Here is a 14,662-nt window from a genome sequence, read left to right as displayed (position 1 = left end):
TCCTGATATCTAACTTAAATTTCCCTTCTTTCAGTCTTAACCCTTGTCACTAAATTTCCTGATTCAGAGTTCCTCTCTGTCTTCCTTGTAGGCTCCTTCAGATAATGGAAGATGTTCTGAGGTATCCAGGTGATGCTTAAAGTTTTAGTTTTATATTTTTCAGATTCTGTGCTGCCTAGGTGTGCCTCATATTAAGTGTTGGTAAGGTCTCTTCACAGAGTAGGGAGACAAAACAATTCCTTTTCTAGCTTGGGACCAAGGACAACCATTACAAGTTTCAGGCCCAAGAGCATAAACAGTGGTAGTCTGAATAGAGAAAACAAGAAGGATGGGACTTCATAATCTGAAGCTGTAATTGGACAATTACCCCAATATGCAAATGGACCAGAGATTATAAAATGAGAGACCTCATGACCAGCCATCCATTTCTGTGACCATTTTGGGTTCATCTTGGGTGAAGCCCTGGCTGGGCTCTTGTACTGCCCAAGGTGAATCCATTGAGGCCTTTTAATAAATCCCTACTTTATTCTTTAATTCTGTCTAGCCTCTGCTGTAGGTCAGCCTTCTCAAGGTATCAAGGCAACCTTCTGCTTTCCAGGGTGAACAGCACCGACTTTCTCAGGCTGTCTTCTTCAGGGAGGCATTCTAGAGCCCTTACCAAATGCTGGACAAGACATCAAGCTGGCAAATTAGTATTTCTTCTCAGCTTATTTTCTAAAAATGTTTTAGCGAAAATTTGTGAGGTTGTTCACAATTGGAAATATAGGAAAAATTTGGTCAACTCATGGTTGTTCTCTATGTTCATATTTTCTGGGTGAGGTTCTGTATGTTCATGAGATTGGACTTGGGCGATCTTGGAGGTCTTTTCCAACCTTTATGATCCCCATAGGATGCATGTGGCACCATGATGGGAGATGCTGTTGAAAGCGAAGGGAGACGACCCATCTTTGTTGATCAGCATCGAACTCCAATTTATTGATCTCACTTACACACTTTTGTAGTGGTGTTAATTAAGCTCATGCATATTGCAAATCCGAGCTCATCATAGGTCACAGATTACACATTAACCCCTCCTTTTGTTTTCAATACCTGTGGTTTGTTATTGAATCCAAGATTTATTTTCTCACCCTGTTATGAAAGTTCTCAAGGCCTCCATGTTTGTCAACTTTTGCTTTCCCAAAACTTATCCAAGGACAAGATATTTACTTGTTATTAAAAAACAACCTGAGAACTTCTGCTGTTTACATAAACGTGCCTGAGAACTTTTGTTGTTTACAGAAACAGGCTGTGAGAATTTGCTCCTCACAGCTGCCTTTTACTTTTCCAACAGCTGCATATGATTATGGCATGTCTGAACAAAACTCTATAAGCCATTTCTGAGCAAAATTCTCCAACAAGATGCAATCCAGTTCTACAGCCTGTCCTGTACAGATGGCATGGAGTCCCCAGACTGCAATTCCAGTAAGGCAGTGGCTCAGCACACTGCAATAAATATTTCTGGGTTTAGGCTAAAGGGTTCTAACATTTAGAGCTGAGATTAGGTTTACTTTTCTAAAGTGGTTACTTCAGGCAAAAGGCTGCTCTTCCTTCACAAATTAGTTATGCAAAGCAGGTACTTCACTGGAGGTGGGGAGAACTCCATGGAGCATGGCAGCTCCATAGCCCTCCAGATCCAGAGGGTTTGGTTTGCTGGGTCTAGTTCATGTGAAGATTGCATTGGGGTTGGAGAAGTCATTCACATATTTCAAAGTGAAAATGCAAGTCCATTATACACCTTCTCCACCTCCTCCTCCTTCTCATCCTCCTTGTCCTCATCCTTCTTCTTCTCCTCCTCATTCTCCTCCTCCTCCTCCTAATGTTCTCACTGCAGGGAGTTCTCTTTGGTAGCAGGAAGGTTGGAAAGAACCTCCTTGTTAAAGGGATAAAATACAGAGGAATATTTGTCATGACTGTGTTTCTAAACCTGTTGAAGATCAAGTGAGAGCCTTTAGACCAGCTCCGCCTTAGGTTCAGATTTTTGGCAGAAGCTTTACTCAGACAGCCTGCACCTACAAAGCTCTGGCTTGCAAGTTCTCAGGAATGGCCAGTAAGGTCTATTATAAAATGAGTTACTGAATGAATAGACAGGAGATTAACAGACAGAAGGCCTTAAACAGAGTTTCTTACTACATGGGTTAAAAGAAATAACTACTAATAGATTTCCATAAAACAGTGCACAACATAAACATGCCTATATTATAGCTAGCAAAGAAATAGTATAGATTAGGAGTCAATGTAATTAACACCAATTGATGATGAGTCAATCACTCATAGAGTCCTTTCACTCAGCCTCTGGAAGAGTAACCACAAAGTGTGGTCCTGACTTCAGAGAAAAGCCCCACACATTTCCAGGAAATGTGCAGAAGACTTCTGCTTTGTGAAAGTTTTGTGTAACTTTTACAGCTTGTAAAGTGAAGTGTCTGCCAGTCAGAAATTCAGGCTTCTTTTCCTTCAATCTCACTCTCAGTACAAGATGTTTATTGTCAGCTGGGAATGCCACCTCAATGGCACAAGAAATAACTCACTACCAGACAGATGTCCACTTGAGTTATCTCACCAAATAGCAAATTCATGTGGGGGGAAGATGCCCTGAGATATCCCACCAGCTGATAGGCAGAACAGATAAGCCATCCTGTGAGGAGTTACTCTGACAAGAGTAACTCATAGTAACTAATTAAATATTCACTACAAAGGGATGGAGATTGAATGTCTGTGAATAATTGCACTGAGTGTGTGCCTCACTCAGCAGCTCAAGGATGCTTGTAATTTATGATTAAGTAATTGAATGTTCTTGTACAAAATTACCATGATTCCACAATTATTAGAGAGGAGACCAGTCCAAAGGTCGAGTGCCAGATGGTGGTTGCCTGCAGGAGGTTTTGCTCTAGTTCCCTGGAGCTGTTGGTGTCCAGTTAGCCAAAGATCTTATCTCTACACAATTATGGGTGATAACCTAGATATCCATGGTGGAAAACTTGAAAAATAGGCTTGTTCTTCCATCAGTATCAGGAGTGGCTTGGAGAGGCAGAAAATCAAACCAAAACACGCACCAGAAGACATTTTGTCTGCCTCTTCGGCTCCCTGAATGGTGAGAGCAGAAAAGTGGCCACCAACTTTCATTGCACCAGTTGGAAATGTAGGGAAATGTGTTTGAAGTAAGAATGTGAAATTTACCAGAGATAGGTTTTGAAGCAGTAGAGTTGATTTAAATGCTGACCTAAATCAAGGCAGAAGAAAACATTTGTGTAACATCTGTGTAAATAGTGACATATTTTCCCACCAGACTGGCTACAATATTTCAGACAAACAAAAAAAAATTAAAATTCTAATTTAATTTTATATAGTACTGCAGTGTTCTGACTTACCATAGCATCATAGAATGGTTTGGGTTGGAAGGGACCTTACAGACCACCTCATTCCACCCCCCTGCCATGAACAGGGACATATTCCACTAGACCAGGTTGCTCTAAGCCTTGTTCAACCTGGGTTTGAACACTTCCAGGCATGGGGTATCCACAGCTTCTCTGGCCAACCTGTGTCAGGGCTTCATCACCTTCACAGCCAAGAATTTCTCCCCAATGTCCCTTCTAACCCTGCCCTCTGGCAGTGGGAAGCCATTCCCATTCACTCCAGGCCTTTGTCCAAAGTCCCTCTGTGGCTCTCTCAGTGCCTTTAGGCACTGGCAGGGGCTCTAAGGTCTCCCCAGTGCCTTCTCTTGGCCAGTCTGAACACTGAGTTCTCTCAGCCTGTCTCCATAACAGAAGTGCTTTATTCCTTGGAGCATTTCCATGGCCTCCTCTGGACTGGTTCCAGTAGTTCCATGCCACTCTAATGCTGGACAGCAGAGCTGCAGGCAACACTGCAGGTAGGGAGATCTCGAACAGGGCAGTCTCCCCCTCCTCAGCTGCCCACACTGCGGGGATGCAGGCCAGCATCACTTCCTTATCACCTTAAAATTTTAATTTTGCCACAAACTGGAATATTTACAGTTCATTAAGAAAAATTATTAATTTCTCAATTTCTAGCATTTCTCTCCCCTCCCTCCTGGTGTCAGCTGCTATCCTCAGACACCTGCTTCCTTCCACTTTCTGTTCCATTACCTTTTCTTTCCCTACATATTATGTTCTCCTCAAGTTCCTCCTACTCTCAAAAATAATCAAGTTACTAACTGCACTGCCCATCCCATGTATTATACATGATTTCCTGCCTTGGTTTTCCTTTTAGATTGCCAAGTCTTTGCAGCTGAGAGTTTCCCTAATTTTGTGACCTGCTCATCCTGATCTTATCCTGAGGGATTACTGTAATACGTGTGATAGTAGGAACTATCCTCCCACCAGCAAGCTTAATTCAATGCTGCTGAATTTTGCATGCCAGCTGTGGTGTGTGTTGCAGGTTCTTTTAGCCCGGGCTGTGATTAGTGTGAGCAGTGGTGTAAATGTGTAAGGCTGAGGGAAGGGAGAAAATCCCCCAAGCAAAAAAAGCCAAGGCTGAAATAAGAGCAACACAAGAGACCAGAAATTAGAGCAATGGAAGAAAAGTAGTATTTCAAACTCAGACATTAAAGCAATGGACACAGATAGAAGCAAGGGGGCAAAACTTTAAATTCCTCCATCCAGGAGCTGGGTAAGAATACTGGTCCAGGGAGTAAATATGCCCTAGAGGAGCAGGAGAAGAAAGTGCTTGGGAGAGTGATTCAGACTGGATTAGACCTTTGTAGGCTCCAAGCCTCACAGCTTTGTGGGCATTTGCTGATTTTTCAGGGTACAGCATTGCCCAGGGATAAGGAGATGTGTAAAGTTCACACTGGAGATGCTTTAGTCACCAGCAGCACTGGCAGCATGGGCAGGGATTAATGCTGCAAAGCTCCTTATTAATGGGCTAGTTCTTTTTAATGAGGCAGTGACTGAAGTTGTTCAGGGGCTAAGGAGGGCTCCAGACAGATCCATCAAAGACCAGGGCAGAAGTGAGGGAGGATTCAATTAGGCTTTGAGGCCAACAGCATCTGTGGTGTGAAGTGACCAAAACTGTTGGGATTGTTCAATCTGTCCTGATTTATGGATTATGTCCTTGTTGTGTTCTGCTGTAAGGGAAGCCATGGGGTGTTAAATACCAGACTTCTCAGATGAAATCAAGCACAAACGAGCCAAATATTACATGTGAGAACTATTGATAAAGATGTGTATGTGTCCCTCTCAGGGTCTTTCGAGTCACTGCGACCCCGAGAATGTTAACAAGTCTCTTTTCCCAGCCTGAGCGCTTGAAGAAGGATTCGGAGCTCTTCATTTCTTGGTCTCGTTTATTGCATCTTATCTATAAAAAATTTTCTCCTGCCCTGCCAAGGTCCATCCAGCAGGACAGTTCCAGGCACTCTGCCTGCTCCCAGGGCAGTGTTATGTCTTTATACCAAAAACTATGTGTACAATGTTTACAATTACTTTCCAATGCCTATCACCTATGTTAGACAGTGAGCTTCTACTCTAAACCAATCTAAAAGTGCCAACATCACAGCAGAAGATGGAGGCCAAGAAGAAGAAGGAGAAAGGCTGGACACACCCAGTTCCCGCCATCTTACCTCCTGAACCCCCATACCAAAAACCCCAAAATCTACTTTTCCACCCCGTGATAACTTCACTACTATTCTATGTAAACTGTTGTGGCTTGCAGATCTTCATGTAAGGTTGGTAATTTGCTCCAGGGGTCATAATCAAAACCACAGGTGCTTTGGGCTCCGTGCCAGGGCTTCTGAGCCCCCTGGCGGGGGTGTTGGCCGTCCTGGACAGCCAGAGGGATGTTATGTGTTCCCACATGTCCCGACCAGAGAAGGACAGAAAGTCAAGCAGAGATGGGAAAAGAACGACACAAAGAGAGAGAAAGGAGGACAGGGACAGAACCGCCAGGATTCTGGGATGCACCGTCGGCATTCGATCGGCAGCCGGCGTCTGTGCACTCCCTGCCGGGGGGAGTTCGTGCAGCGCTCCCGGGAGCCGCGGCTCCGGTGGTCGCAGACAGCGGGTCTGCCGCACGGACCGACGGACGGCGGGACACCCGGGGAATCGCCGCTCGGCCTGGGTGCCGGGCAGGACAAGCCGCAGCACCGCAGCAGCCGTCAGAACCCCCGACAGCATCGCGACAGCCTGCGGCGGGGTCGTGGCGGCGATCAGAACCACGAACAGCGTCACAAGGGGATGGCGGGCAGCGATGGGCTGCGGCGGGAGCGGCTGCGGCGGGAGAGGCTCGGGAAGAGGCCGGAGAGGCTCGGGAAGCGGCGGGATGTTCCCAGGGATGGCGGGAGAGGCTCGGGAAGCGGCGGGATGTTACTAGGTTGGCGGGATGTTCCCAGGGGTGGCGGGATGTTCCCAAGGGTGGCAGGCAGGTTCCGGGTGCGGCTGCTGCGGGGAAGCAGCGAAGCGAGGGCAGGCGGAACAGGGGAGACAGGCGGGCAAGAAACAGGTGAGAGAGCAAGGAGAAGGTGAGCACAGGTCAAACGAGCCAACCTCCCCACCAAGAAACGGAGATGGAAGGAACTAATTATAGCGCGGATAACAGCTTTTATGTGCTAAGGGTCCTCCTATATTCCGGTCCTTTGAAGATGACCATTGGCTAGTCAGGGAAATTTTGCTGGACAGCGGGGTTTTGCCTGCAGGGAAAATGGCTTGCAGGCCGGTGGTGGGAGCTTTCTCTCCCCTGATGGCACCCCAGAGACAGAGCTTCCCTCCACATTGTAAACGGGCTGCCTGTGCAGGGACTGTAATGTTGGCAGTCTCCACCCCGATCACACGTGTTGGGCACCTTCTACACATGCCACGTGTTGGGGCTCAGCCCATGCAGTAATCTCCCACCTGATGTCAGAAAATAGGTTTGTAACATAAAATCCCGAAAATGTTGAGGCATAAATAAAAATTAAATGTGACCCTGTTCGCAGGGGTGTTAGGATGAGGGGAGGGACGAGGATCTGACTCCATGTTTCAGAAGGCTTGATTTATTATTTTATGATATATATTATATTAAAACTATACTAAAAGAATAGAAGAAAAGGTTTCATTAGAAAGCTAGCTAAGAATAGAAAAAGAAAGAATGAATAACAAAGACTTGTGTCTCGGACAGAGAGTCCGAGCCAGCTGACTGTGATTGGCTATTAATTAAAACCAACTGCATGAAACTAATCACAGATCTACTTGTTGCATTCTACAGCAGCAGATAATCATTGTTTATATTTTGTTCCTGAGGCCTCTCAGCTTCTCAGGAGAAAAAATCCTATAAAAAGGATTTTTCAGAAAATTGTTTCCTCACAGTCCTGATAAGGTGTAAATACTCAGAACTACATGGACTCCATGCTGATTTACCCAAGTCAAAGTCTGTCCAAATGGTGATTCAGAGGAATTGACAGACAAATGGATAGCCTGCAAAAGCATTTTACTTTAGTTGTTGAGAGAGCAGGGGTCCACACCCCACCAAACACTTCTCCAACACTTAAAAACTTCAGTAGGATTATCTAAAAATGTTATCAAAAATACCACACACATCTAAGGTTAGTATTTGATAAGCAAGCTATTAAAAATACATTGCATCAGATTCCTATACTTCAAGTGAGTGTCCACATGCTGTCCATGCACAATCTACATAGCCTAAAGCAGCCAGTCTTCCTCATTGCTTCCTTGCACACGGGTGATTCCCTACTTGCCTGTCAGCTACTCTGGTATACTAAGTCTAAAACTTGTTGTCAAGTCACAGTCACGTCAAGCTAGGTCTGCCAGGCTTTCTTATGCTAACTTATGCTAAGCACTTATGTATACTTGTGCTAAGTACTCACTGTGAAAAACACCAATCACTTGTTTTTAAAAATATAAAAGTTTAATTATAATAACATGGCTATAAAAATGGCAATATAATTAGAGTAATAATAATTTGAACAATTTGGATTAGGACAATATGAGACAATAAAAACAAAGACTTATGGACAGTCTGGGTACCTCTTTCTGGGCAACATAAGCCCAAAAAAGGACACCCGTTAACAGAGGATTGACCCTTAAAAACAACAGCCTGTTGCATATTCATACACTTCATACATGATGCATAAATTCCATTCAAACAAAGGATTCTGTCTGGTCAGTGTCAGCTTCTTCCTCTGTATCTTGGCGGTGTCTTCATGGCTGAGTGAGGCAGAAAGAAGTTCATTTCTTCTGATAATGGAGCAATAAATTCTTTTTCTCTGAAAGATTTAGGTGCTCTGTGTCTGCTATCTTGGTGCGAATTCTTTCTTTACAAAAAGTATCTTACATAGCATAGTTTCTATTTTTTAACATGATGTTATAATCTAAAACTATATTTAACCCACTACTTAAGAAAATTAATACAGCATAACTTTCTAATATAACACACAATATTAATTTTAATATTTGTGAAAAGCCAATAATAAAATATGCATTTTTCACACTTACTCATGCTAATTTCTTCTGCTTGTTAATGTAAAACAAATTCCTTATTTTTAAAGGGTTAAGGCATTGTGCCTAGGCATTCTTGGGCAAGAATAAGATATGCTGTAACCAATATAGAAGCTAGATGAAACTTGCTAGAAACAGGGAACAACACTTGCAAAAATGGAGGGCAAAGCTTGCTAAAACCAGTGAGGAAATCACTGAAACAGCTAACAAGAGATGGAGCACACCTACAGGAGAAGGGTAAAAAGGGCATGGCAAGGAAGACGTCCAGCCTTCATCAAAGGACCACTGAGGAAGGTGTGGATCCTCCCTCAGTGCGACCACCAGGGTGTCCTATGCCTGCTAACAAAATGATGAGTTCTAAGGAATAGTTTGCCTAACCACACCTTTTCTAAGGAAAACAATGAATATGCATGAGTTATAGCCATATATTGTAGCAAATACTCCCTTCTTGGATTTCATCTTGGAAATGTCTCTTGGCCCTGTTTGGGGTAATTCAGTTTCAAGGCACAAAATATCCAACAGCCCTTTTTAATGCCATGAATATCACATTGAGTCTGGTTGGTTCCCTCCCCTCCTCCAGTGATTCCTGGATGACTTATGGTCCCTTGTTTCCTCAAGAATCTTATAAATCCTAACGTGAATTATTTAACCCCATTCACTCCCCCTTTCCTCCACTGACTTTTATCTTTTGTTTCCTTTACCCTGCTGTGTTTATTTTCTGCTCTGTCATTCCAGTCACTTCATTTCTCCTTCTATCCTTATGCATCTTTCATAATTTGCCCCACTTTTCTCTGGCAAGGGGCAGGTTTTCCTACTGATGGCATCAATTTTTGTGGCATATCTAGGTTACTGTCAGGACTTCTTTCCTGTGTAAAATGTCTTTCATTTTGTATGAATCTGCTTTAATATTTTATCCCACATCAAAGAAGTATAATGAAATCATTGTCCTGAAATGGCTTTTCTGTGTTGAGGAAAAGGAGCAGAGATAGGCTGGAAGGTATTATCCCCAGCTAGTATTTTGGTGCAAAATAAGCCACAAGATTCAGGGGAAGGAGGAGACTGGAACAGCTGAGAAGATGCTCATGTTTGGAGTCTGGATTAGAAGAGAATGGAATGGATCCATCTGTACTTTGCCTTATAGTAGAGAACATTGAAAGCCTAAGAACAAAATTATCCCTATCCCAGCCAAAAGCAGGACAGACATGAACCATTGAAATACTCTCCCTCATGGCCTTTGTCTCAGAGCTAAGCAGCACAGAGATGAACTACTTTAAAAAGAAAGACCCAAAACTTATATAAAAAATCCAAAACTATATCTTCGCCATAAAGTCTTATTCACAACATCTCAGGATTCCAAAACCACTCAGGGCTCCATTACTTACCTTTTCTGAGCTGCACATTTTCCCAAGCTGGTCCAAAATGGATCACAAGGTGTAAATGAGGCTTATGACCCTCATTCATAGTGGTGGGAGATCTGCTGCAGTCCTGGTGATCTAGGGATACCTGTGAGGCAAGGTTGGTAGTTGTTTTATCTTTTTTTGGAAAAGTGTATTTGATCTGACAAAGATTAGGTTCATTTTTCCAGTTCATTAAGTTCATTTAAGTTAATTTTGCAGCCTTCACAGTGCTGCATTTTGCATTGGTAGATAGAAAGGTGTTGATAACACACAAGTGTTTTGGCTACTTCTGAGCAGTGCTCTCTAACATTGCCCTTCCCCATCAAGGGCTAAGAGTGGGCAAGATCCTGGAAGGAGGCAGAACCAGGCCAGCTGATCCAAATTAACCAAAGGGATATTCCACACCGTATGCTGTTAGGTCAGATATAAAAGCTAAGGAAGGGATGAAGAACAGTGGGCATTCATTATCCTACAGTGTTTGCCTTTCAGAGCAAATGCAAAATGCTAAAATCCTACTTCTGGGGAAGTGACTGACCATTGGAAGTAGATGTTAAACTTTCTTCCCCTTTGCTTACGCGTGCAAAAGAATTTGCTTTCTTTTTGCTTTAGTAAACTGCCTTATCTCAACCTAGTAGTTGTCGTTTTGTCTTATTTTCCCTCTCCTGCCCGCTGGGAAGGGGAGTGATAGAGCAGCTTGCTGAGCACCTGGCATCCAGCCAAAGCCACCCACTACAAAGAGGAACTAGGGTTTGAGAGGACATTTTTTCAGGATCAGAACTGCTGCACCAAACTGAATTGAGGATGTTGGTCCAGTGTCCCTTCCAGTGTCCCTTCCAGTGTCTTGGAAGGGTTGATTAAGAAGTCAAATGCACATATGCAATATTTTAATAGGCACAACCAATTATAAGGCACAAGCAAAATACACTTAATTTTCAGGATGGTGAGGTCCAGGCCCAGGCTGCCCACAGAAGCTGTGATTGCCCCATCCCTGGAAGTGTTCAAGACCAGGTTGGATGGGGCTTGGAGCACACTGGTCTGGTGGAAGCATCCCTGCTCATGTCAGGGGTTGGAAGAGGATGATCTTTTAAGGCCTCTGCCAACCCAAACAATTATGTTATTCTATGGTTCTATAGTTGTTTCTATGGTTCTCTATTTGTATACATGAGTAAAGGCAACCAGGAGCTGAAAGCATCACCAGAGCCATATTTTATCCAGATTTGTCTAGGTTCACTCCAGCTTTCTTCACAGCCAAAGGAGAGAAACAAGCACTTCCAGGAAACAACACAACTCATGCTAAGGAAAACAGTAAAAATAGCTTACATGAATCATATCCCGGAACTGAGCCAGAGATGATAATCTCAAATATTTAAATTTATATTTACATGTCTGATGTCCAGGGAATTGAACTCCCTAGTGTTGGCATCCTGTGGCCCAGAGAAGCACACACAGAAGTCTGGAAGCATGTTACATGAAGTATGCATTGCATGAAGGATTGCACAAAAAACAGAGGACAAAGCCTTGCTACAATAGCAAAATATGAATTCTTTGCATCTAAATTTAATACATCCACACACCAATCCCAAACAATGCCAGGGCTCCATCTGTTAACACGACATCATCTACTCTGATGCTGTAAAAAAGCAAGACACCTGGTGGTTTTTTGCTTGTTTACAAATAGAAAACCAAATCACAAAGAATGTAATTACTTTCATGCATTTGTAGAGTATAGCTATGGCACATTCCCAACCTTAGAAATGAGTGAGTAATGGACTTCCTGCTTAAGTCTAAGTACACACCTGCACACCTTACAAGAGGCTCCAAACCAACAAGGCTCCCTTGCAAGCCTTATGGGGGACCCCATCACCCTGAACAACTTACAAGAGACCCCAAAGCCCTGCCTGCCTTACTGGGGGATCCAAGGCCCTGTAGGCCTTGGGAGGGCTCCTGTCTGCTTTACACTGATCAGGCTGCACATTCATACTCAGCCCACTCCAGCTATTTCACCCACTGCACCAACAGAGAGACCAAAATCACCCGACAAACATAGGAGCAGACATTTGGAATTCAGATGGAACCTGCTCAGGGAATTTTAACATGGATCCTTTGGCTCCTTCATGCTTCAGAGTTCCAAGGTGAATTCATGTGGTGCTGGGAGTCAGGTGTTTAGAGAAGAGACTCCAAAGGTAATGGCCTAGGGTCTTATATGAGTCAGCAGATTGTTGTTCCATGTTGTTCCATTGTGGGGGATTGTTGTTCCATGTGGGACCATCCAGGACCCACTGTGGCAGTTACACTCACACCACCTGAGCTGGGACCGAGGTCCCTCGGCAGCTCCACGTTCTACACTCACAATCAGACTGGGTTTCCTTACTGGCTCAACCCCTGGTTTGCCACAGCACAGTCTCAGATGTATGGATCCTTCAGCTAATTTAATTGTGCAAGAATAAAATAACAGCTTGGGGTGAGAGTCTCCAAGAGCAAGGAGGAATCCCCAGGAGAAGAAACCCTGGATCAATGGGGACTGTGAGGCCCATGAGGGCTCTGATGGCTAAGGGGGATGTTCTCACCAAACACAGGAAAACCATAACCCTAACAGGACAATTGGATGCAGGGGGATACATTGTCCCTAAGGATGATGAAAAGGCTGAAACAACTAAGGTTGTGTCCCCAGGATGTGGCTGTTCACAGCATCCTCCTTATGGTCCAATGGAGTGACTGGAATAAGGCATCTTTTCTTTGGGTGTCACAGACATATTTTGTGAAAAATCATTTCTTTAAGATTTTTCCCTCCTCTAGGAAGCTGAGGCCCCAGAGAAAGAATGTAAACACTGGTTATCTGCTGCTGTGGAATGCAACAGGTGCACCTGTGATTGGGCCACGTTCCATGTTTACAATTAAGGGCCAATCAAAGACAAGCTCTCTCTGGGACAGAATCAGAGAGAGCTCCGTTGTTGATTCATTCCTATTCTATTCTTAGCTTAGCAGCTTCTGCACATTTCTCTTGATGCCGTTTAGTATAGTCTTAATGTATTATATATCATAAAATAATAAATCCAGCCTTCTGATCATGGAGTCCAGATTCTCGTCTCTCTCTTCACCCCTGAGGAAACCTTGCAAGCCCGGTAACATTTGGGTGGTGACATACCTGTGATAGTATGTTTTTATAAGTTTTGCAGTTGTTTTATTGTAAAAGTTATTAGGGACCGAACCATTGTACTTAACAAACACTATTCAGTGTTTGTTGAGTACAATGGTTTGGTCCATGTACCCCCGTTTTATCCCCTCATGATGGTTTCTGCCCAGTTGTTTATTCCCAAGTTTTCCCGCCTCTTGGCTGTGACTCAGTGTATCCATCTCCCTGTTCCTCCCCTCCTTTCCTTGTATGGCCCTGTCAATCCAAGTTGTGCTAACCCTCTCTCCCGTCTGTCAACCCAGATCCACCCATTATATTCTGAATATATATATATTCTGAATATATATAATCCCAGAATGTTCTATGTCAATCACCCTGGTTCTAATGGGCTTTCCCTATATCTAGTCTTAGTGGTTTAACTAACAGGTCAAAGTGCCCATCAGATATCATCAGGGAGGCTTCTTTGGTTCTAGCTTCTTTATAGAGGTTTTGTTACAATGAGCAAAACTTTATATTAATGTTTGCGGCTTGAACAATTTTAGTCTCTGACATCAGTGAAATCTCTACAAAGAAATTAGTCACACTGTCATCCCTCAGAAAACCCCTTTTTCCTGCAAATTCTGCTGCTGAGGTAGAAGCAGGGTTTGCCTGGAAACGCCCAGTGGACCTTCCTTGGGCACAGGTCCACTGCCAGTAGCAAGGCCAGAAGGAGCAGAACACACATGGGATGTGTGAGCAGGTGTGAACAACTGCCTGTAGTCGCCTGGTAACAGAGGAGGCAGAGCTGGGACATGGCTGTGGCAGTGCTCATGTGTCACAGCTTGGAGCAGGACTGGGGCTCTGGCCATGTAATGTCCATCACCAAGAGAGACTATTTCATACTCATAGAACCACAGCGTAGGATCCTACAGTGGTCTGGCTTAAGAAGAATTGTCCAGTTCCACCCCCCTGCTTGGGAAGGAACACCTTCCACCAGACCAGGTTGTTCCAAGCCCCATCAAATCTGGTTGTGAACACTTCCAGGGATGGGGCAGTCACAGCTTCTCTGAGTACCTTTGACAGGTCTTCATCACTTTCATACTGAAAAGTAAAGATAAAACACAGCAGGACCTTTTCCCAGAACCTTTTCCAAACAAATGTCTGGAAAGTCTTCTTTGGGGATACAAGCCTATTCCACCTTCTCTTGAACTTTATTCTTTATTTTACTCTGTTCCTTCAAGCCCTAAATCCAGCCATCAGTACCAGCTCCACATGTTTTGGAGCAACTTCATCCCTTCCAACCCAAAACCCACCTCCTCAAATCTATCCTCAGCACCAAATCCATACCCCAGCTCAAAATCTGCACCCCTAGTTCCAAATCCACCCTCCTCAGACTCAAATCCACACTTCAGCCCCAAATCTACTCCCGAATTCCTCCCCAGCTCCAAACCTACCCACAGTCCCAAACCTACACCCCAGTACAAAGCTATCCCTAAATCTGCTTCCCCTATCCCCCCAAGCTCCAAATACACTTCTTTAATCCCAAATACACATCCTAAGCCCCAAATCCACCCTGTCCCATTGGCTGCTCCTCCCTCCCAGCCCCTCACAGAAGCCTGTCCCACCCCAAGAAGCAGACATGTTGGCAGTATGGGGTAGCAGGTTTATTCTCC

The sequence above is a fragment of the Melospiza georgiana genome, chromosome 2 (genome assembly GCF_028018845.1).
Source record: "Melospiza georgiana isolate bMelGeo1 chromosome 2, bMelGeo1.pri, whole genome shotgun sequence".
Lineage (NCBI taxonomy): Eukaryota > Metazoa > Chordata > Aves > Passeriformes > Passerellidae > Melospiza > Melospiza georgiana.
Note: the sequence above shows the minus strand (reverse complement) of the source record.